We start from the raw sequence: 22,971 nt of genomic DNA, 5'->3' as shown, positions 1-22,971 counted from the left end.
CTAATTTCAAGTCTGAACTTCCTGATGGCCAGTTTATATCCATTTGTTCTTGTGTCCACATTGGTACTGAGCTTAAATAATTCCTCTCTTCCTCTATTGATACAGGAGGCTCAGCATGCCTGCAAACTATGACTTCAGGGCTTTGGGGCTCAGGACATTTGGGTTCTATTAATACAGGGGGGCGGGGACTCACTCAGGATGCCTAGATTCTATTAGTATGTGGGACTGGGACCTTGGGTTTATTCCCAGTTCTGCCAGCGGCTGCCTGAGTAACCTTGAGCAAATCACTCAATCTCTTGGCCTCAGTTTCCCCATCTGTCAAATGACGTCAGCGATGTCTCTGTCACAGTGGAGGGTGTTGTATGGGTTAATTAAGGTCTGAGGATCTCTGTATGGAAGTTGCAGTGTCCTACTTTATGGTTATTAGAATTGGAGATTGGGCTATTTCTTCCTGGGAAATTCTTCCTAGGGAAGATGTAGCTGTGAGGACAGGTGTATGTTGAGGTGGCTGGAGGTGGTAGGACAGGAGAGTTTCTTATTACTGATATAGTATAGCTTGATTTCAGCTAGGCAGCTCCACATGATAGTCTTGTGCAGGAACTGAAGTGACGTGGTTCAGATCATGAGAACCCTAAAAGGTGTCTCTGCAGAGTAATTATTAATGGTACGGTGTCAAGTTGGGAAGAGAAGAGGTGTGGAACAGAGTCCCTACAGGGTCAGTAAAGGGCCCGGCCCTGTTATTAAATATATTATTACATGACCCCGAGGATGGAGGGGAGGGGACAGTGATCAGATTCCCTGGTGACACCAAGCCGGGAGGGATAACATAGCAAATGCTAGGGAAATCAGAGCAAAGATAGAAATGGATCTTGAAACACTAGCAATAGGTGGACATTAATGAAATGAGGTGCACTGAGGACAAAGTCAGGGTGGAAGAATTGTTGTGGGGTTCAGGTCCTAAGAATCAGGAAGTCTGAATCTGACAGACTTGTTCACCCCCATGTAAAGGGGTGATATTTATCTCGCAGGGTGGCTGCGATGCTCAGCAGAAAGCCATGGGACACAACTGCAAACGCTGGATCTGGTGGAAACCGTGCATTTAGCTGCTATTGTTACTTCAATCGGGAATATGCTGTCACACCCTCAGCACCTCTAGTTCACTGCCCCGACAGACGCTTCATTTGGTAGAGTTTGTAAAGCTGCTTGCAAGCCTCAGGTGGAAGGTACTCCAGAAATGCAGGGTTCAGTCTTGTTAAAAGACAACAACATTTAAGTAGAGCTGGCTGGGAATTTTTCAACACAACATTTTGGCAGGAAATAACTATTCCTCAAAACCCGAATTGCTCATGGGGAAGGGTTGGTTTTGGCAAATTTTCTGGTTTGAAAAAAATTGGAGGTGGAGGGTGGGAAGATGTTTTGAAGCGGTCAATGTCTCCTTTCAACATTTTCTAAACAAAAACTTCTGGGTTTTTTATTTGCAATGAATTTTCTTTATTTAAGCAAATTATCGTTTAAAAACATTATGAAGGTCAAAATCGAAATGAAACATTTATCTTGACCTGAACCAAGTTTATTGGTTCGCAAAACTTTGAGACATCGTGGTTTTTGCTCCGAGTTAGGATGAATTTTTTTTTTTCAAAATCTCAGCCAAAACCCCCACACAAAACCTAATATAAGTCAGGATAGCAAAAACATTTCCCACCCATCTCTACATTTATAATCAGCAAGTAGCACTACAGAGAGAGAGCTGGGCACATCAGCTGACAGTAAAAGGGTGTATCATCTCCTTAAGCTGCAGAGCTCCAGCTGATATCAAATGGAGCATTGCTCATAGACCCAAAAGGAAAGAGAGCCAAGTGTGAACTGCAGGCCAATTCTCAGCAGATTTACATCTGTGTAGTCTGGTTAAAGTGGAGCTGCACCAGGTTACCCTGGCCGAGAATCTGCCCAGTGTCTGCAACGTGAAGCTGCCACTAAAACACAAGTGCTTTGTTGATGGGTCATTTTGGCTGTGATGCAGACAGATGATATCAGATTTTTCTTCCCCGCTGCCTGCTCCAGGTTGCTAATTTACTCCTTCCGTGCCAAATACACACTGGGCTGGATTCTGGAGGTCTTACAACTGTCCCTCCCACTGGCCTAGTTCCCCTCCCAGTGCAGACAGGTCTTGAGCCAAAACTCGTTGAAGTCAATGCGAGTGAGTGTTTCCATCGGCTTCAGGGGGCTCCAGAATATACCCTTAGTGTCTCCTTCGAAGACTGTGGATCTGGCCAGTAGCATGATGGACTCTGCAGCTCCCCAGACTGCAGGGCTGCTAATTAAAATGATCTCTTCTGCAGATGAAGTCAATGGCCAAACTCACACTGATTGCAAGGGGAGCATGAACAAGCCCTTCACGGGGGTCATAAAAGTCACCCACCAGGACATGGCAATTAAGATTATCTGGGAGACTTTTGAAAACCGGCTAGGACGTGCACATGTTCAGCCTTGTGCAAAGATGGCTGAGGGGAGTCATGGCAACTGTGTATGATGGGTGCTGCCGGATGTAATGAGGAGAAGAGAGATGGAACAATGCAAGAAAGAATGTTCTGAAGCTGAAATGGGGAAAGAACTAGGCTGAACAGCAGGAAAAAATGACCCAAGAACAATTACACAATGGAACAAGTCAGCAAGGAAGGCTGGGGGGTCAGCGGCTCAGCAGATATGGTAGGAAAAGTGAAGCAATTAACTAAATGAACTCTGGAAATCTACCCCTACAGCAACTCGAGGGGTGAGCTGGGTGACCCACACTGTCCTTTCCTGCCCTGGGATCAACTTGCATTGGCTGTCCTCAGTCTGTGAGGTCACTAGCAGATTTCAGTTTCTAGGGCTGTTAACGTGACACCTTCAGAGCATCATTAAAATTGGCAAAGGGAAAAAGGTTATTGGGCCTCTCAGATTCTGAAGCAGGCAGCTGGGGACCAGAGGGATCCCTTGCATAAATTAGAGCAGCCCTAGGGGTGCTCTAATTTACACTTTGCTGCTACCATTCCCTCTGGAGCCTCTGTAGCAGCCCAGAATAAGTCCACAGCCCAATCCGCCCCCAGTCAGTCCCTATGCCAGGGACGGCAAAGAGATAGTGTAGAGCTGTTCTGCCAGCCCTGCTCCACCAGGGAACCCTCCTCGTATTAGAATATATCCAAGAGGCTGGTTAAGCCTCCTTTGTAGTCCCTGTGCGCCTGCAGACAGGCCACTGTAGCAGGGGGCAGAATCAGGGTCAAGGGTCAGCTCTTGATTTCTGTTCTGCTGGTGTAAACCTCCATTGGTTTCACTGGAGTGACTTCAGTGTGAATGAGATCAGGCATCTGAGTCTGGCAGCACTGCACAGGGTTAACAGTGGAATTGGTGCCAGGAGAAGCAAAGAACACACTCTCCAAAAACCCACCACAGACCATCTGCTGTTCCCCCTCCACCCCCACCCCAGTATGACATAACCTCCCCCTCCCCCCTCCACACTTGGCACTGACTAGGCAATACAAGGTTCACCACCTGTTTGGCCAATAAGCGCACTGGTGCTAGGCTGCCTGCTGCCCCCACTGACTCAGCCCTTGCAGCAGCAGGTGCCAGGTGCATGCCAGATGGCAGGCAGGACAGGGTCCCCTCCAGTGAAGCGGAGGGAGAACATTTACCTTTTGTTTCCCACCCGGGGCTCCTCTTTGTCTTCGGTCTTCAGGTTTCCATGCCCATCTCCCTCCTCCTGGTGCTGATTGGGGATGTTTGGAGGCAGCCCAAGTAGGCAGGCTTGGGTCAGGCTGGGAGTCCAGTAAATGGCCAGACATGAGCTGCCCTTTTGAAGCATGCCAGGTGGGTTGGGTTACCTGGTTAGTTTCAGCAATGCTCAACAGCGCACCTGATCTGTTAATTTCCATCCTTCTCGTCGTCATTCCACCCGATCAAACTCTCTAGCATCTCCCACTGTAACTGCATCCTCTGCCCTTCTGACTGGCTCTCGAGAGAGACGTCTCTTTTCAGCATCCCCCCCATTCCTGCCGTTTGATTGTCAGAGGTTGTGTCTCAGTAATACAAAGGCTCGCACTTCTCCTTGAGGGAAGAACATTTGGAGCCTTCTATCTCTCTGCTTCTCGGCTTCATAGAATTTAAGGTGAGAAAGAACCATTAGATTATCCAGTCCGACCTATCACCCAGATACTCCTCTATTAAGCCCAAAGACTTTAGTTAGACTGGATTTATTTGGCCTCCATTACTGTAGTATCTTAGTACCTCACAGTCCTTAATATATTTATCCTCACACCACTGTGAGAGAGGGCAATGCTATTATCCCCCTTGGACAGATGGGGAACTTGAAGTTAAACCGCATTAAACCTCTGTGTGAATGCCCTTCGTCAGAATTAAAGCGGCCTTAATTCAGTTTAGTTTAATTCATTTCTAAAATGAATTAAGCTAAACTGAATTAAGGCCGCTTTAATTCTGAAGGAGGGCAGTCACACAGGGATTTAATGCGGTTTAACTAATCTGCTTCAAATTTACCCCTTTAATTAATTCAGATTAATTTTCCTGGATGCCCCAATGTAGACAATCCCTTAGGGCTTGCCCACACAAACAGTTAGTTCCCAGCAAGCTGGGGTGTGAATCTACCCTGCAGTAGCTTGCCTCAGACTGTCCATGTGGACTCTGCTAGGGCACATTAACAGTTAGTTAATGCGCTTTGATCTAGTCCCATTTCAAAGAGATCTCCTTCCACTATGCACAGAGCCTTAAACTTTCCAATTCTAGCTGAGAAGATGTGTGTATGAGATAGTGACAGAGGCAGGGGAGCGGGGGAAGAGAGAGAAAGCAGCATAGAGGAGGTGAGTGGGAAAGAGAAATGCAGAGAGGGAGAGCCGTGATTCCCAGAGCGTTGCTATCTTTTATTTATTTGCCCATTAGCTATTAATGAACAGGCCTTTTGTGCCACATCTCCTGATATCACTGCAACGACTTCACACCCTTTCTGGAAAGCCGCACTCTTTCTAGCACTGCTGCTAAGATTGATTTAGTTCCATGATTCTTGAGATGTCGCTTGTATCATTGTATGAGTTCCTGTTATTGCCACTAGGTTGCATGGGTAATAAATTGGATTCACACCACCATTCTGTAATGGCATCTGCTGGAAATCTCTTTATACCTAGGTGGTGGCAACTGCTACTAATGATGCTTGCCATTTATTTGTTATTCACAGTGGTCCTTACAAGCCTCTTGAAACTGGCTAGTGAGTCAGACTAAGGCAGGAAGCCCTGAGGCAAAGCAGGAAGGGCAGATGGCTGGGACCAGCACCATTGAAAGAGAGTCTACCATCCATTGCTACTGCTGTTACCACTTGGGTTAGAGAGAAGTGTCCAGGCTACTGGAGAACAGCTTATTTCAAAGCACCGGGACCTTGTCTGTACGACAAACTTTAGTTGATGCAAGTTATGTTGTACAGCCGCTGAAGCTTATATATTGCTCGTGTGCATGCGTACTCTCCGGGAGTGCTTGCGTCAGTCTAAAGTGGTGCCCCACAAAGTGCCAAGTGCTACCATTCAGTGCAATGCCTTTTGGAACCCTTTGGCAGTGTTTTGTGGGATAGTAACAATTCGTCCAGGGATTTCTGAGAGTTAGAGGTCAAGTTCCGCCAGCGGGCCCTGCCGATTAGCACCTCCCCCTGCCACCCACCACAATCAGCTGTTTCGCAGCATGCAGGAGGCTCTGGCGGGGAGGGGAGAGGAGCGAGGATGCATTGTGCTCGGTGGAGGGGGCAGAACGGGGCGGGAAGAGGTGGGGCTGGGGTGGAGCAGGGGAGGGAAGACGTGGAGTGGGGCCTTGGGGGGAAGGGGTGGAGTGGGGGCAGGGCCTGGGGCAGAGCCGGGGTCGAGCAGCCCCCGGCACTTTGGAAAGTCAGTGCCTGTGCTCAGCACTACTACATGAATTTTGCAAATACAAGATGCATGGCTCTCCTGTATTTGCAGACTTTCAGGAAGTACTGCGATAACTGGGGTCAAAATGAGGATGTCAGTGTCTTCAAGGCGAGTTTGTTGAGGGACATGGTGAAAAAGAATTCCAGGTTGCTGGTGGTGTCTATGGAGCAGCTGAAGACGGTGGTGCGCTGATTCTGGGCCCAAGAGTAAATACTGACTGGTGGGATTGCATCATAATGCAAGTTTGGAATGACAAGCAGTGGATGCAGATCTTTTGGATGCAAAAGGATCTTTTGGATCTGTGTGCCAAACTTGCTCCGCTCTCAGGCCTGATGACACCACTGTTCATGCAGCTGTCATTCTGAAGTAGTGAATGGAGGTTGCAGTCTGGAAGCTTGCAACGCTGCATTGCTACAGGTCAGTCGGAAATCATTTTGGAGTTGGAAAATCCATAGTGGGGGCCTCTTGTCATGCAAGTGTATAGGGCCATTAATCTCTCATGCTACGTAGGACTGTGATTCTCAGCCATGTGTAAGAAATTGTGGCTGGATTTGCAGCAGTAGGGTTCCTGCACTGCAGTGGGCCCATAGGTGGAATATTTTGGCACCATTCCACCTTGCTACTGAGTAAGTCAACAGACAGGGATCCTTTTCCATGGTTGTGCAGCAACAGGGATGCTTCGCTGATGTCAATGTGGGGTGGTCAGGGAAGGTGCATCATGCTTGTTTTTTAAGAACACAGGACTCTTCAGAAAACTGTGTGCAGGGACATTCTTTCCCCTGTAGCAGGGTGGACCCTGCTCCGGGGTTTTAAGGGGTTAAAAGTGGCCTGACAGAGCTGGGCTGAGTGGGAAAGTGGCTGCAGCTGGAGGCCACGCCCCAAACTGAAGCCCTGGGGCTTATAAGAAGCAGGGAAGCCAGAGCCCAGAGAGTCTCTCTCTGGCTCCAGAGAGAGATGGGCCTGGCTGCCTAGAGGCTGAGGCTGAGGCTAGAGTACCTGGGTGAAGCAGGGCTGGGAACAGGCTGAGGAGCTGGGGAAGCTCCAGCCTGGAAAGCCCCAGGCTGCGGCCTAGCTTTGGGCTAACGGGTACTGGGGGTTGCAGAGGGCAGCCCAGGGGTAGGACAAGGCAGCAGGTCCAAACCCCCTATTGCCTGTGATGAGTAGGCTGATACTGCAGTCTGCCCCAGGGTGTGGGGCTAGACCATGACTGCCAGTAGCCACTACTGAGGCAAGGTGGGGATAGTAGCGTGGGGTTCCCCTGGGAGGGGGAGACCCAACCATAGATAGGGGGCACCGGGTCCAGGGAGGGACGCCGGGGCCAGAGAACAGGCGGGTCACCAGCCTGCTGAGGGCGCTCCAGGGCTGGACCGAGGGACATTCTGCGGCCAACCAGCAGGCGGCGCGGCAGGGGTGAGTACCACCCCGCCTACACCCCCTGGTGATGTGGAAATGCCAATAGTTATTCTGGGGAACCCAGTCTGCCCCTTGTTCCCCTAACTCTTGAAGCCAGACGCTGGCCATCTGGACGGTGCCAAGGAAAGATTTGACTACCAGCTCCATTGGTGCAGAATGATTGTGGAATGTGCTTTAGGGAGATTGGGGGAATGCTCTAGACACATCCACTATTAGATTTACAATCGCAGTGGAGTGGGAAAGAAGTTTCCAAACTCCCTTCTCTTATTCCCATAAATATTTTTAATAAAATAAGATGTTTATTGACAATTTAGCGTTGGAATGATTTGATACAGCACTGCTCTCCAGCTGGTGAGTACAGCCTGGCAGGGAGAAGTGGGGGGTGGATTTTCAGTTGCATGAAGCTATAAAATTTCAGCCTCTTTGCCCTGGGTATGAGTATAGAGCAATGGCATATTGCCATATATTGGCCGTATTTTTCACAGGCAGTAGTGACTTTTGGCGGATCTCTCACTCCTGAGGGTCACAAAGGCACAGAGCCCCCAGCAGCTCATGGTGTCTCCAGGTCACAGGGCCCGTTATGTCTCTAGCCTGTTTGTGATGAGGTCGGCTGGCACCATCGCAGCAGAGTAGCATGGGAAAGTGTCCTAGCATGAAGGAAGAAATAGGGCTCCCATCTCTAGAAACCTTCAGGAAAGGATTGTGGAGTATCTCCATGAAAGTTTCATCGAAGATCTCTCAGGACGATAATAGGGGCTTCCCTCTGCACATAAACAAGGTGCTGCACACACCCGCCCCCTGCCTAGCCCAACAATGGAATGAAAACCAGGGGCTGACTCTACCTCTGTTTGTTCTGCCTCTACCTGAGCACAAAACACCAAATCGCTGTGCACTGCGTAGTCAGACTGCCAGAGTACGGTTCAAGAATTTGGTCTGAATTTACTTCCTTACTTTATTTTCACACAGTATATCAACAAAGCAGTGAAAAGTCAATACCCTCGTCTTGTACCCTTGTGGATGGGCGCCATCTTTAAATGACAGGGGGTCGAGGGAGAGGAAGAGTCATCTGCACTTGTCTGGCGGGACTTCCAAGACTCCTGTGGAGTTTCAATGGGTCCTGGCCCATGGCCTGGTTGGAGTGTTCCACCACATTGCCCCTCTTCCTCCTCTGCACTGTTCATAGTAGGGATTTCCATCCTGGGCTCCTCCAAGGTGTCCACAGTGGTCTGAGAGGTGCTGTTGGGGTCACCTCCACGTGTGACATGCAGTTTCTTGTAAAAGTAGCAGGTTTCTTGTTGCGCTCACCCCCCACCTTGTGGTATCCCTTCACTTCCATGCAGCACTGCTGCTACTGCTCCCTATTTGCCTGAATTCTCTACGCTCACAGATGTCCATGTTTCTTTGGTTGGTGCATAGCTGTGCTTGTCCCACGGGCCTAGGAGATCTAATATATCTTGCCTGCTCCAGGCAGGAGTGCATCTAGTACCTCTCTGTTTGTGCATGCAGCCATGGTTGGATGCAAAGAAAGGTGAGCTGCTAGGTATGTGTGCAAAGGTAGGCAACTAGGAAAGGGTATTTCCAAAACCAGTGTGGTTTTAAAAGATGGTGGTGGGGGTTGGGGGTGGGAGGAGCTTCTGGATTCCGTGACCCTGGGCAGTGGAATTTAAAATTGTGAGCAAACTATCAGTGTTGCAGTAAATGAGGCATTGTGGGACAGCTGCTGGAGGATTGTTAGAGTCAAACGCAGATCATGCAGTGTCTACACTTGCACTGTGTTGACCGAAGTAGGTAGACGTGGCTCTGCACTGTTCGAGGGGGTAGTTTTACTATGTTGCCATAATGGGACAATTACATCAGCCCGAGGCAAATCTGCATAGACATATGCCTTATAAGTTGATGCAAGGCAACTTATGTTGACCTAACTTTGTAATGCAGACCAGGCCTGAGACTTGGTGAGGGGCATAACTGTGAAAGCCACTGATCCTAGAAGCTGGAGATGGAAAAGACCCACTAATCCTGGCTCTATTGAACTCCATGGGAGTTGTGCCATTGACTTCAGTGGAGACAGGATATCACCCTACATTTCCTAGGCCCTGATCCTGCAGTGGTGAGCTGTGCATGGACAGACCTCTTGCTCTACAAAGAGCCGCTTTGAAGTCTATGGGTCCATGACAGATCCTGGAACCTCCATGCAGAGATCATCACAGGATTGTGGTCCTAGTCCGTCCACTTCAGCCAGTGCAGGGTTGAAACCAATGCAAAGACTCCCATTGACTTTAAAAGGAGATGGATCAGTCCCTGTATGTTTGTTTTCCCACCAGCACTTTGTCCAGTCCAGTTCTAAATGACTTGGAGAATGAGGTTTCCATCCCTTCCCTTGGGGACAGTCTTCCATAGTCTAATACTTCTTACCCTTTGTGCTTTCACTGCTATTCAGTTTGCACCTCCGGTTTCCTAATCTCCTAGTTATAACCACTTTGTACCATCCTAGCCAGTTCCTCTCCCTCCTTGGTATTCACATCTTTTCAATACACGTAACACGGCTAGGGGACAAAATCATAAATGCAAAACAAGACTTGGCAACAATTCAGTAGCATCTTCCAAAGCCAGATTGGTTCATTTATTTTTTTGGTGTAAGCAAATAGATGTTATTCTAACGTCAGTATTACTGAATACCAGAGAGCTGGCTGGGAGTTTCAGAAGTACCTATCAATTTTGGCTGTGACGTTCGAAAAAGGCCTGATTTCCAGAGGGCAGGTCACTCAGCACTTTCTGAAAACAGGGTCCCTCTGCGATGTTTCAGACATCCCAAAAAAACAAACAAAAGACATCCCACTGCTTGCATCCGAAGAAGTGGGTATTCACCCACGAAAGCTCATGCTGCAAAACATCTGTTAGTCTATAAGGTGCCACAGGATTCTTTGCTGCTTCTACAGAACCAGACTAACACGGCTACCCCTCTGATACAAAAAAACAAAGGCATTGAAAATCACCGGTCCCCTTTAAAAATCTCGGCCTACTGCTCTTTCAGCATTTCATCAACTGAAAGCCTGTTTATAAAGAGACAGGGCTGTGCTACAACCCTAGGTCCAAACAGCTCTGATCTGAGAGGCAGTGTAGGCCAGGTTCTATCTATAACTGGGTTGATTTTTTTCCCCCATGCCTCACTTCACTCAGCCTTAAAATGGAGAGAACAAAACCTTCCTGCTTTTTTGAAGAGCTTGGAGATCTACAGATGGGAAGCACAAAACACAAACACACAATCTTTAGCTCGGGTAAATTGTCATTGTGATGCATGGAACTATGAGCACATGAGACTCTGCCCAAAGTATTTGGGGAAATTCAGATCAGTACCCCAGCTGTCTAGCTTAGGCCTACCCCTAAAGAACAAGATTTCAAAATATTTTGTTTCCTTACAAAACCATAGTTTGCTTACAGGGTTTGTCACTCAAGCCCACAAAAGCGCCAATTCTGTTTAAGCAGCTCTACTTTGAGGATGGTGTCTCTGCCTTGTGTTTCCTTTAAAGCCAAAACAACAAAATGAGATAGGGTTTCGCTGGAGTGTCGGATTTCTGAATCGGAGTCTTATGTGAGGCAAACACTTTCTAATCCTTACCTTTGTGACAGAGACAAGCAGACACCTGCCACGTCTAGGACAATCTGAGACAGGACATACCACAAGTTCTTATTGCCTGAGAAAAAGAAATACTAACTTAGACCGATTGAAGTAGATGTGAGGTGAGTGGCTGATTGGTTTTAATTTTATTTATTGTGTTTAAGTGTGGGCTAATTGTGTCTACCATGTGAAAGAAACTTAACTGATCCTAACACATACATACAAATAAGAGTGGTATTAAAAGTAGTCTTTTTGCAATAGCACACAAGGTTTAAGAAAAAGTTTAAAAGTTTCTCATTGGGCTAAATAAAAATGGTACCTTGACCCACTTTTATGTTAAGTTTCACTGATTCAACATTTTATAATGCTGTTGTGATGGATGCCAATATAAGAACATAGATAGATTGGTGTGATGGGGTGATGCCTTTTAAACATATTTTGTAACACCAGTCCTTTCTTTTCCCATGATATAAATGATCCTGTGATTACTGATTGTTTCTAATACTTGACAAGTCTTTGGATCATTGGATCTTACAGTATATTTTGTTGACTCCTGCTCAAAACAGAATGAAATAAGTGAAATGTATTTTCATTTTATGTAGCCTTTTAGAAAGGTTTGGGGTAAAAGTATTTATGAATATATCACTGAAAGCCACTAACGTCTTGCACTGAAGTGTGATCTCCTAAAACATGGGGCGTTTCTGAGTGGGGTTTAGTAAAAGTGAAGCTAGTGAGATGTAGAACAATATGATTCTATTCTCACTCCTAACAGTCAATGGAGTCTCTCAGATGAGGTCGTGGGAATTATTTTGCATTTACACTGGCGTAGAGAGCGGAATGTGGGACATGGGACATTCGTGGGAATACTGGGACAAATCAATCCTTGATGTAACTCCAGTGAAGGCAATGGAGTAATTCCAGGGATGAATTTTGCCAGTTGCGGAGAATAGTCTACACGGGGTCACCCATGTAGTCTTTCCTGCCTTACCCATGGGTCTGTATTGGAAAGCCTAAAAATGGAATATACAATGAAATGGTAAGGGTGGTATTTGCACCAATATTTCCATCAGCCAGGTTTGAAGCTAAGGGGCGTTCAGTCCGAGCACTAACTAGAATGTCAAGATTTTTCATGCTGGTGTGTGAATGGCAGCCAGAGGCAGCTGCAGTCAAGGGCATCCTTGACCATCTGAGTAGTAATGAAAAGCTCATTCAGAGCAAAGAAGATTCAGGGGCACTGGTTGGTGGGAGGGATTAGTAATGGACTAGAGAGACTTCAATGCTCGGTCGCGCAGCCAAGCAAGCGGTGACCCAAACTCATTACCATCTGAAGGGCTGTTTGGTCTCGTATGTGAAACAAATTGTGTCCACATTGCAAATTCCACTATGAATCAACTTTGCCATCCCACTAGGACCTAAGAGAACTGACTGAGTGAGGCCATGAATACTGAACTACCATCCAATCCTCAATTAGTCCCACTTTGCAGGGTTGAGGCAAAAATTATTATTATTAATTATTATAATCACCAGGAAAAGCCTGCTAGGGAACACATTCCTGTTAACAATACTGACTTGGTAAGATGTGAGACATGAGACACAACCACACTATTTTTTTTCCTCCCCCATTAAAAAATTAATTGGAAATGAATATTTTGTTATTTCCAGCTGTTTTTTTCCCCTTCAAACGTGTTCATGTTTTCAGCAGTAAACTGAAAACCCAAAAGCCAAACATTTTTCCGTTTTGGCAACTGAAAATTGAAATGTTTCTGTTTTCGGTTGCCAAAAATGAAAGATTTTTGGTGTCTTGGTTTTCCATTTTTCAACAAATCCCCCTCCCAAAATGTTGCTGAAAGCAGAATTTTGTGTGTGTGGAAACTTCTGTTTGATCAAAAAAACAAAACATTTTTCATTAAATAAAATGTTTTGATGGAAAACTTTTGATCAGCACGGCTCACTTCCTCTAATATACAATTGGTGAAAAGATCCAGCTTCAATAAGAGAAAATTTCAGCTGCATCAAAACAAAACAGAAAACTTCCTAATACCCCACTTCAGTCAGGTCAGGAGTAACAGCTCAACATATCCAAAAAGAATTACTTAAAACTCCTGCTTTGTTAATAGCAGTTGAGTTGTAAGCATTTGAGTTTCTGCCAGGGCGCATTGTTTTTCATTGCGTATGGAAGATCTCTGGAAGAAGTGTCAACTAGAAGAGACTTCTCAGCTGTCATTTAATTACCTTAAGGGAGACAAATGTGCCATTTAGTGTGTGTGCTGGGGGAAAAACAACGCTCTCCCTTTAATTCCAGAAAGTTTTGACTGTAACAGGAATAAAATCACCCAGGTTTGGCTGCTATAAAACCTTGCAGACAAGCTCTTAGTGGCATCACCTTGAATTGTATAAGGTAACAAGACTGTGTATCTGCTTTCAAAGGTCACAGAGAGTCGATTGGGAATCAGTGCTCAGGAGCAAAATTCAGAGCCAGGACGCACACAAACAGCCCCTGGGGTCAGAGATACCAGTGGACAACGTGTATGGGGAGAGAATTTTGCCCTATGTGGGGTGTCACAGGGTTTACTACTCACCGCTGTGGCATCTCTTTGTGGTGTTGTCTGGGGTGTGGTTCTCAACCTTTTTCTTTCTGAGACCCCAAAACATGCTATAAAAATTCCACAGCCCACCTGTGCCACAACAACTTGTTTTCTGCATATAAAAGCCAGGGCCAGCATTAGGGGGTAGCAAGCAGGGCAGTTGCCCAGGGCCCCACATCACAAGGTGCCCCATGAAGCTAAGTTGCTCAGGCTTCTGCTTCAGCCCCAGGTGGCAGGGCTCAAGGCCCTGGGCTTCAGCCCCGCACAGAAGGGCTTTGGCTTTCTACCCTGGGCCCCAGCGAGTCTAACACTGGTCTTGCTTGGCAGACCTGGTTGAGAACCACTGGTCTGGGGATTAGCTCTTAGCCAGTCTGACACCTCTTCCTTTGGTTTCTTGTTCTGTGGTCCCACTCTCTCTGGAGTCAGGTTACTTCCTCTGCATAAGTCAGGGGGCTCCCTCTTCGTGACTTGCCCTCCAGCCAGCTCGCTACAATTTTCCCCTTCTGCGCTATCCAAGTCTCTAACTGTCTCAGGCAGTCTTCCAGGGCACTGCCCAGACTATGCCACTTTCCCAGTGGCTGGCAGGTGAACCCAGGCTTGCTCTGTACTCCTGGTTCCATCCCAAGGACCTTATGCCCCAGCAACCATAGTCCACCCAATCCCAAACCTGTTGCTATTTCCCTGGGCAGCTTCCTACCTTTCTTCTCTAGCTCTGGCTCTGCTCTGGGTTACTATTGGGCCTTCTGCTACTCCCTGGGGCTATGTCACCCTTCTCAGGCCTCCCTATAGTCCAAGGCAGGATCCTAGGGCACAATCTCCCCCTAGATGACCTCCTGGTCTCTTGCCAACTCCCCTCTTCTCTAGGGAATGATTGCAGAGTTCCCTACTGCAGCCCCTTCTTGTGCTCCACCTCCAGCTGAGACTGCCCCTGCCCAGCTGGGTTTCATCATCAATTAGAACTTATCAGCCCTGCCTCTCCTCCAGGTGCAGCCTGTCACAGGGTTAATTGGCCCTTTTTGCTGACTCAGGACTTGTGTGGGATAAACATGCCCCCATGTGGGTGGGGTATAAGGAATAACTTCTTCACTGGGGGTTATTGAGCTCAGCTCCCATTTAGGTACCTAAAATAAGAGTGAAGTTTTCCATTGCGCCTATTATCCAGCAGGTCCCATTGTGACACCCAAAACGCCGGGGAAACTCAGTCCCTAGGTGGGAGTGGAGAAAATGTGGAAACCTAGCCCTGTATGTAAATGTTGGTGGGGGTGATTTGAGCACAAAGACCCTGCATGGAACAAAACAGGCCAGGTTCGCTCACTGGGATTAATTTCAGGGCAACAGACTGGCCTGGAGCAGCTCTCCTGGGCAGCAATGGGAATCAGGTCTTGGAGGGAGGGTGGTGAATGGCCCTTACTGTTCAACTTTGAAATGTCATAACACTTCACCTCACTCGGAGATGAGTAAATCGCCCAGCAATGCCGTTTCCCTTCAAGGAAAATGCTTCTGTTTGTCCTTTGCTTGTGAGCTTTAGTGTATCTGGGACAGAGTGGGTTGGGAATGGGCTGAGAGCCTATTGCTTGCCAATGCTAGAAAAAAAAGAAAAGTAGTCTGCACTCCCTCGTTAATGAAAGAACCAGTATCCAAAGCAGGTCACAGATTTAGGGCCCAATCCTGAACCTGAAACTCAGAACAAACTTCCACTGAAACCAATATGAGTTTTGGTTGAGTAAGAAGTGAAGGATCAGGCCCTTGAAGGAGATATGTAACTAGGACCGGGTATCCTAGTTCAGCTGGAATAAGAACCAGGTCAAATAACAGCCCAGAGAGGACATTTTCTGACCTCGCAGCAGATTCACCTGGCTGTGATGTGGCCATGGTGGCATGTAGAATGAACTTCCATCTTGAATGGTCCCTTGCAAGTCATCTTCCTTCTGCAAAAGTTAGTATGGGACCATTTAGGCCCCTGCCCCAAGGATCTTACAATCTGATTAGACACAACAGACAATGGGAGAAATATTATCCCCATTCAGGTTGGGAGACTGAGACCTAGAGAAATTAAAGGTGGGGTTTTCACAGGGCCTGGTAAAGCTCCCACTGATTTCCACAGGGACAGAATTAAGCCAACACTGATCACTTTTGAAAATCCTGGGCTAAGTGACTTGCCAAAGCTCTTGCAAGAAGGCAATGGCAGAACCAAGACTTGAACTGAGGTATCACGAGTCCTATTCTGATGCTTTAACCATCAGCCCAGCTGTCATAAACTAAGGAAAGGGAGCAGACAGTGGTGAGCTGCAGCCGGTTCCCACTGGTTCGCGGGAACCGGTTGTTAAATTTAGAAGCCCGTTTAGAACCGGTTGTCCCGCGAGAGACAACTAGTTCCAAAAGGGCTTTTAAATTTAACAAAAGCTCTAGCAGCTCCCTACCCTTCCCCCGGCCCCAGCTCACCTCACTCCGCCTCCTCTTCTGAACGCTCCTCCGTCTTCTCCTCCCCGTCCCCAGCTTCCCGCGAATCAGCTGTTTGCGCGGGAAGCCTGGGAGGGCTGAGAAGGAAGCAGCGGCTTCCACCAGGTGAGCTGGGGCTGGGAGGCGGGGGCGCCAGCGGGAGGAGGACTCCAGGCGCCGCGCTGCCCGGCGAGGTCGCGGCCGGCCCCCAGGTCCAGCCGCTACCTCGCCGGGCAGTGCGGCGCAGCTCCTGCCCAGCCCCCGGGTCCAGCCGCTACCTCGCCGGGCAGTGCGGCGCAGCTCCTGCCCAGCCCCCGGGTCCAGCCGCTACCTCGCCGGGCAGCGCGGCTCCTGCCCGGCCCCCGGGTCCAGCCGCTACCTCGCCGGGCAGTGCGGCTCCTGCCCGGCCCCCGGGGCCAGCCGCTACCTCGCCGCGCAGAGCGGCGCAGCTCCGGCCCAGCCCCCGGGTCCGGCCGTGACCTCGCCGGGTGGTGCGGCTCCTGCCCGGCCCCCGGATCTGGTCCCGACCTTGGCCGGGCGGCACGGCTCCTGCTCGGCCCCCGGGTCCGGCCCCGACCTTGGCCGGGCGGCTCCGGTCCTAGCCTCAGCCCGGCCCGGCCCCCACCTCCAGGCAGCACGGTAAGGGAGCAGGGAGGGGGTGTTGGATAGAGGGCAGGGGGTGTGAATTAGTGTTGGAGCGGTCAGAGGGCAGGGAACAGGGGGATTGAACTGGGGCAAGGGTCCCGGGGGGGCACTCAGGAAGGAGCAGGGGTTGGATGGGGTGGTGGAGGGCAGTTAGGGGTAGGGATTCCAGGGACAGGGGACAGAGAGAAGGGGTGGTTGGATGGGGTGGCAGGGGGCAGTCAGGGGACAGGGAAGGGGAGTGGATAGGGCAGGGGTCCCGGGGTGGGGGGGCTCTCAAGGAACATGGGGGGTTGGATGGGGCAGGAGTCCCCAGGGGGGGCATGACTCCCTCGTGGGGTGAGGAGGAGGGAACCGGTTGTTAATATTTTGGCAGCTCATCACTGGAAGCAGAGGAAGTGTTCACAGCGTCTGCCTGTGTTGTACCTGTTGTGGGATGAATACGGGAATCTCTGTATTCAAAACTATCAGTCCAGCACCATTTGCAGGGAGAGCCACTTAAAGAGTAAACAGGGGTTAATAACGAGATAGACATAATAACGAATACTAGTTCAATGTGCAACACATATATGAAACCAGTTCTCTGAGAACTGCCAAATTATTACATGGAGCATGATTTATGCGCTGTGACTAATCTATTGTGTTCAGCATTTTGGAACAGTATAAGAGTAGGTCTGCTCTGAAGGGTGCTACAAACAATGTTTATTATAGAACCATGGAAATGTAAGGCTGGTAGGGACCTCCAGGGGGCCATCCCCCCACGTTGAGACGTGAGTCTGTAAACCTAGACCATCCCTAACAAGTGTTTGTCTAACCAGTTCTTAAAAACCTCCAGTGATGGGGATTGCACTGTGTGTGTGTGAGATGCTTCTTATCAGACACTGTGTGAATCATCCAGATTGTCAGAGATGCTAACAAAGGAACATCTAAGGAACAGGCAGAACAAGCTGGAACAATCCTGCTGGGCTCGCATATTAGATGAATCAATTCCCCTCTGTTTCAAGGGAGCGTACCACTCTTTTTACTCTCTGTGCCACACAGCAATGTGACAGAAAGGGCTGAGGGCATGTGGCTACTTCTGTGCAGCACCTCACAGCAGAAAGCCCAGGGAGAAAGCTTTTAGATATAAATGCGGATGTACAGAAGGCTGAGAAGGATTGAGGCAAGAAGACCACAATGGACGGCCACTGCAGGAAGATGCCTTAGCGAGGGCCCGATTCACCACTGCCGTCTGCCTTGCGTCCTCATTTACACCAGTGCCAAGTGTGTGTAAAATGGTACCATTCTGATCAGGAAGAGTTTCACACTCCCTCTGCACGGCTACAAATGATGACATAATGTGGGTGGGAGATGGGCCCATCTGTGCCTGAGCTAGAAGGATGCTTCTCTCTCTGGTTTTGTCTACGCTGCAGCCAGGGGGTGATCACAGTCAGCTGACATGGTCTAGAACAGTGGTGGGCAACCTGCGGCCCGCAGGCCACGAGACAGTTTGTTTACATTGACCATCCGCAGGCACAGCCGCCCGCAGCGCCCAGTGGCCGCTGTTAGCCATTCCTGGCCAGTGGGAGCTGTGGGAGGCGGTGGACAGGATGTCCCTGCAGCCCACGCCACTTAGCTCCATTGAAGTCAATGGAGCTATGCTGATTTTTATGCCAGTTGAAGGTTGGGTCCATTATTCTCTCATGGTGATGAGAATTCTGTGCTGCTGCTGGATTCAGATGAGATATAAAACCTAAGTCCCGATCACATACGTGCATTAAATATTTCACGGCACTTTTTGCAAAAATAGATGTTAACATTGGTATCATGGCCAAATCCCACTCTAATTCCTTTCTGCCTCCTTATAGTTTCAGGTGAACATCATGTTCTTTTTTTTACTTTCTGTCCTAAACTATTGTGAAGGTTTGATAGTGAACAGCATCCGCATTCCACCCAAGAGGCGGCTGCATTTCAGTTGGGGGAAGTCAGGGGTGCTGGAACGATTTTTATAGTGACGGTGCTGAGTATCATTGAATCATAATGGAAACTACTTCAAGCCAGGGGGTGCAGCAGCACCCCTAGTTCCATCACCTATAAAGTAAATCATAGATCTAGGTATCCAATAGAGACAAGCCAGAGACACACAGCTGAGATCTGGATTTGGCGCCAGTTCTTCAAAGTATGAGGTAGGTTTGGCTCTGGTGTTCTGGTCTGTGCCTACCTGTAATATTTATATTGTCATAGCACTTTAGTGCAATCAGGAAAGACTCCCACTGACTTCAGTGGGCTTCGGATCAGGCCCTTTATTATTGTCATCTTACATCTTAATTGTTCTTTTCATCCACGGTGATCAAAGCACTTTACAAGCTATAATCTATCTACCTATCTACTCTGTCGTTTCTAAAGTATTTTAAATATTCTGGAAATAATAATAATAATTAATAATAATCTGCATTTATTAACCTGGGGAGGGAGGGAACCTGACCATCATAGCTCATGGGCCTCAGTCAGGAAAACCATCCTTTGTTGTTGAGGCACTTAAGCATGCTTAAAGTTAAGCATGTGCTTAGGTCTCTTCCTGAATCGGAACCTAATGGCCTAATCCAAAACTCTTTGAAGTCAATGGAAAGGGTCTCGGACCCAGATCTTCAAAGCTATTTAGGCTCCTAATGCCCACTGATTTCCGGGTCTCACGTATTTCAATGGATTTATTGACTTAAGCCAAATAATGCCTAAAGCTGTGGATCCTCCTGTGTTCTCCCGGAAATAGGCTTGCTTTCCATTGGAGCTGATTTCACACCATGTGTCTCTTAATGCTGCCTTTGGCAGCTTGTGCCATATTTTGACAGCTCGTCATGTATGGACAATTTTGCCTGACTCCAGCCCCTTTTTAACTTTGATCCCTGATCTCTCTCGTTATTAAATTACAGCCTGACCCGGTTAATCCACAGTTGATTAATTCAGAGTGTATGTCTGGGTATCAGGAAGAATTCATCTGGCTCATGGCGTGTACTGTGTGTACCGGGTTCCCCATTAATTTGATTTTTATTTATTAAAAAAAATCTGAATAAAGTATGCAAACTGAGAAGGATTAAACAGGGCTGGCTGTTGTTGCTAATACAGCAAGACACCCATCCCTGCCTGATGGACATTTCAGGTCAGCCCAGTACTATATATAGTTTGTCTGTCGTGCTGGTGGGGGGGCAGAGGGAGGGGGAAAGCAAGGGCATTATCAGATTTTAAGAACCCAGGAGTTCAGGTCAGGATTTATCTATCAGCACAGGGATTTTTACACAATTCCTATTAGTTTCTTGAAATAATACAGAGCTCCTACACAGTGCTTTTTATCTGCAGATGGGAAAGTGAGGCACAGAGATTTGGCAGAGCCCGGACTAGGACGTCCATCTCCTGAGGGTGAGGCCAGCACTGTACCCACTAGACCAATGCCTTAAAAAGTCCGCATGTATCTCATGGTATTCCTCCTTCCTGCCAGAACAAAGGAGTTGGCAACATGGCTTCCCTCTTCTCCAAGCCAGCAGACAGCACTTGGTCTCTGTTCTCTCTCTTTCCTGCTTCGAGCAGCACAAGGAGCAGCCAACATCACGATAACAGGTAGTCAGTGTTTTTAATCCATAGATCGCAAAGCTCTTTACAGCAGGGAAACTGGCCGTGTTGCCCCCATTTATGGATGGAAGAACCGAAGGACAGAGGCATGAGATGACTTTCGCTGAGATCACAGTGTCTGTTGTAGGGCTGGAAAACAGAATCCCAGTTCCCTACACTGGTGCCCTTTCCCCTGGACCAACCTCCCTCTGATGTCATGCAGTTCCGCTGGGGAATCCGGTGCAGATGGCTGCAAGCTCTGACAGATGGCTTTGTTGCCTGTTCTCCTGACAGTGCCGAAGCTGGGTGCAGTGTCCGTATGAATTAGAAGCTGGGACACGCACCCCTCTCCTGCTAAATTACCTGGAATCTGAAAGGGGACCAAGTCATGGTGATCGAATGAGGTTTGTGATCTGAATCCAGACTTCCATGGGAGTCTCCATCTAGCCCAGTATCGTCTCTAACCATGGCCAGGACCAGCGGAATTCTGATGAGGATGCAAGAACCCTCCTAGTGGTCTATTGTGGAATAACCAGCCGATAGGAATTCTTTCCTTTCCCCTTTCAGTGAGTGGTTGTCTCATGCCCAAAAGCAGGAGCGTTTTAACCCTTCTATTTTTAAACTACCTAATCTAACTGTGGATGATGTTCCCATTATCCTTACAAAAGTCTCATCCTTATTTGAATTCTGTTAAGCTCTAGGATTCATCGTTCTCTTGTGGCAATGAGTTCCTCTGGCTAATTATGCACTGGGTTAAAAAAAAACATTTAATCTGTTTTAAAATGCATTGCCTTTCAATGTATTGATTGTCCTTATGTTGGGATATGGTAAACAAGACAGCCTGATTTGCCATCCATTCTGTACCATTCATATATGACCATGCCATACCATTCATATATCATTTGTATGCCATTCATTATTTTGTATGCCATCACAGGGATACAGGCTAGCTAGGCATTTGAGAGCTAATCCAAACTAGAATCTATGGGTTGGAAAGACCTACCTTGTTACATTATCTAGCCTATCTTTCTGCCAGTGCAGCATTGTTCCCTAGTTGACATATTTATTGCCACAAAAGATCAGGGATGCTTGGATAAGAGTTTTTGGCTGTGTCTCATTTTGCCTGACAAGTTCATAACTGGAGCTGGCCTGGCTGTCTGATGTTACGGTGACATGGCTGGTATTTAGCTGGTTGGGACAGTGGAAGGATGGTCTTGTGGTTAAAGTACTGGACTGGGGTGAGGGTGGCAGAGTCAGAGATTCTCAGTTCATCTCCTGGCTCTGCTATCGACTTCTTGTGTGCCCTGGGGTGGTCATTTAATCTCTCTGTACTTCGGCTCCCTGGCTGTGAAAGAAAGAGAATCATTCTTCCTTTCTTTCACCTCATGTCTCTTCTGACTGCAAACTCCCCAAGGCAGGCACTGTCTGTTTTACTGTTTGTACTACTGTAGTATCTAGGAGCCCTAGCCATGGGCCGAGACCCCATTGCGCTAGGTGCTGTACAAATGCTCTCTCTTTCTCTGAGTCTCGTACTGTGTCCAGTCAGGGTGCTGATCTTGGTTGCAGCCTGTGGATTCTATTACAATTCGTATAAATCCAGGTGATGTTTCTATTCTATAATAGAATTCTATTCAAGGATTCTCTTGAAGTCTTTAAACCACAATTTGAGGACTTCAGTGGCTCAGACATAGATTAGGGGTTTGATACAGGAGTGGGTAGGTGAGATTCTGTGGCCTGCATTGTGCAGGAGGTCAGACTAGACGATCATAATGGTCCCTTCTGACCTTAAAGTCTATGATTCTATTTGCTTAACCACTGCATGTCATCCCGCAGCTCCTTTCGGTCCTTCCCCATACAGAAACAGTTATACAAAAACTCTCACCTCCCCCACTTCCCACTGTCCTCCAATCCTTCTTATTTTTCATATATACAATTGTGCTAATGACATTTCCCGACTACCTTCCTGGCTTACACACCCTCCGCAGTGACTTGCCTGCACCCAATGCTGTAAGCATTTGCTGCAACTTTAAGGGATCTAATTTCCAGAAGCACCATGCTTAAGGGATAGGTGATGAAATCCTTTTTCGATGTGTAATTACTTATCTAAGGGGAAATGCAATAGCATCCGAATCACTGGGTGGTGACCTTCTGTGTCTTTTGCAAATACGCATGCAGAGCATTTGCTTTCTACATCTCTTGGCAAAAGGGGAAAAAAACCCTCCTGTCTTTTAAAGAGCCACCCTGGGCCTTTTCTCATCACTGACTCATGCACGAATAGGCATTGCATAGTTTTTTCCATATTCCTTTTGAAGTTTTAAATGTAATTTGGTCACCACAGCCTCTGTGCACCTTTAATTTTTGGCCATTTCTCCTTTCATTATTATCCTCTTCCTTGCTAAAGTAGATTTCTCTGCCATAATCATTCTGTAAGCCTGGCTATAAATTCAGGTTGTCTAATATTTTGTTTTAAGCATTATTCAGTCTTTAAAATTCCTTGGGTATTTTAACTATCAATAAGCAGATCCCTGTATGGGGGAACCCTTGGTTTTACATATAGCTTAGCTGCTCATAGCACTGAGACTATCAAAGCTTTGATTGTATGTATAATCTTATTATCAGAGTTGACAAGCAACCGGACAAGTACGTGTTCAAGAATGACAAGTGGCTCATTAAAAAAAAGAAAAAAGAGGTTTAAATTCCAACACATCAAAGCCTAGATTTTCCAAATGTGGCCTCTAGTTTTGGGGGCAACTTCAATTTT

At 47.7% G+C, this 22,971-nt stretch overlaps 1 protein-coding gene across 13 annotated transcripts in view; it reads left to right on the top strand.

The window, feature by feature from the left end:
• KCNA10 (potassium voltage-gated channel subfamily A member 10) overlaps positions 1 to 22,971 on the top strand; it is a 52,699-nt gene that overhangs the window by 11,682 nt on the left and 18,046 nt on the right. For 2 of the 13 annotated variants that reach the window (XM_039537056.1, XM_039537054.1), the window contains exon 2: positions 10,974 to 11,084. The exons of 10 other annotated variants lie outside the window; for them this stretch is intronic. The gene's annotated coding sequence lies outside the window, so the exon portion shown is untranslated. Of the gene's footprint in view, positions 1 to 10,973; positions 11,085 to 20,198; positions 20,220 to 22,971 lie in introns of those variants that run through there. One more of the 13 variants, XM_039537055.1, reaches the window with a different exon arrangement.

This window comes from Mauremys reevesii, linkage group 4 (genome assembly GCF_016161935.1).
Source record: "Mauremys reevesii isolate NIE-2019 linkage group 4, ASM1616193v1, whole genome shotgun sequence".
NCBI classification, from domain to species: domain Eukaryota; kingdom Metazoa; phylum Chordata; order Testudines; family Geoemydidae; genus Mauremys; species Mauremys reevesii.
This window is presented reverse-complemented; position numbering and strand designations above follow the sequence as displayed.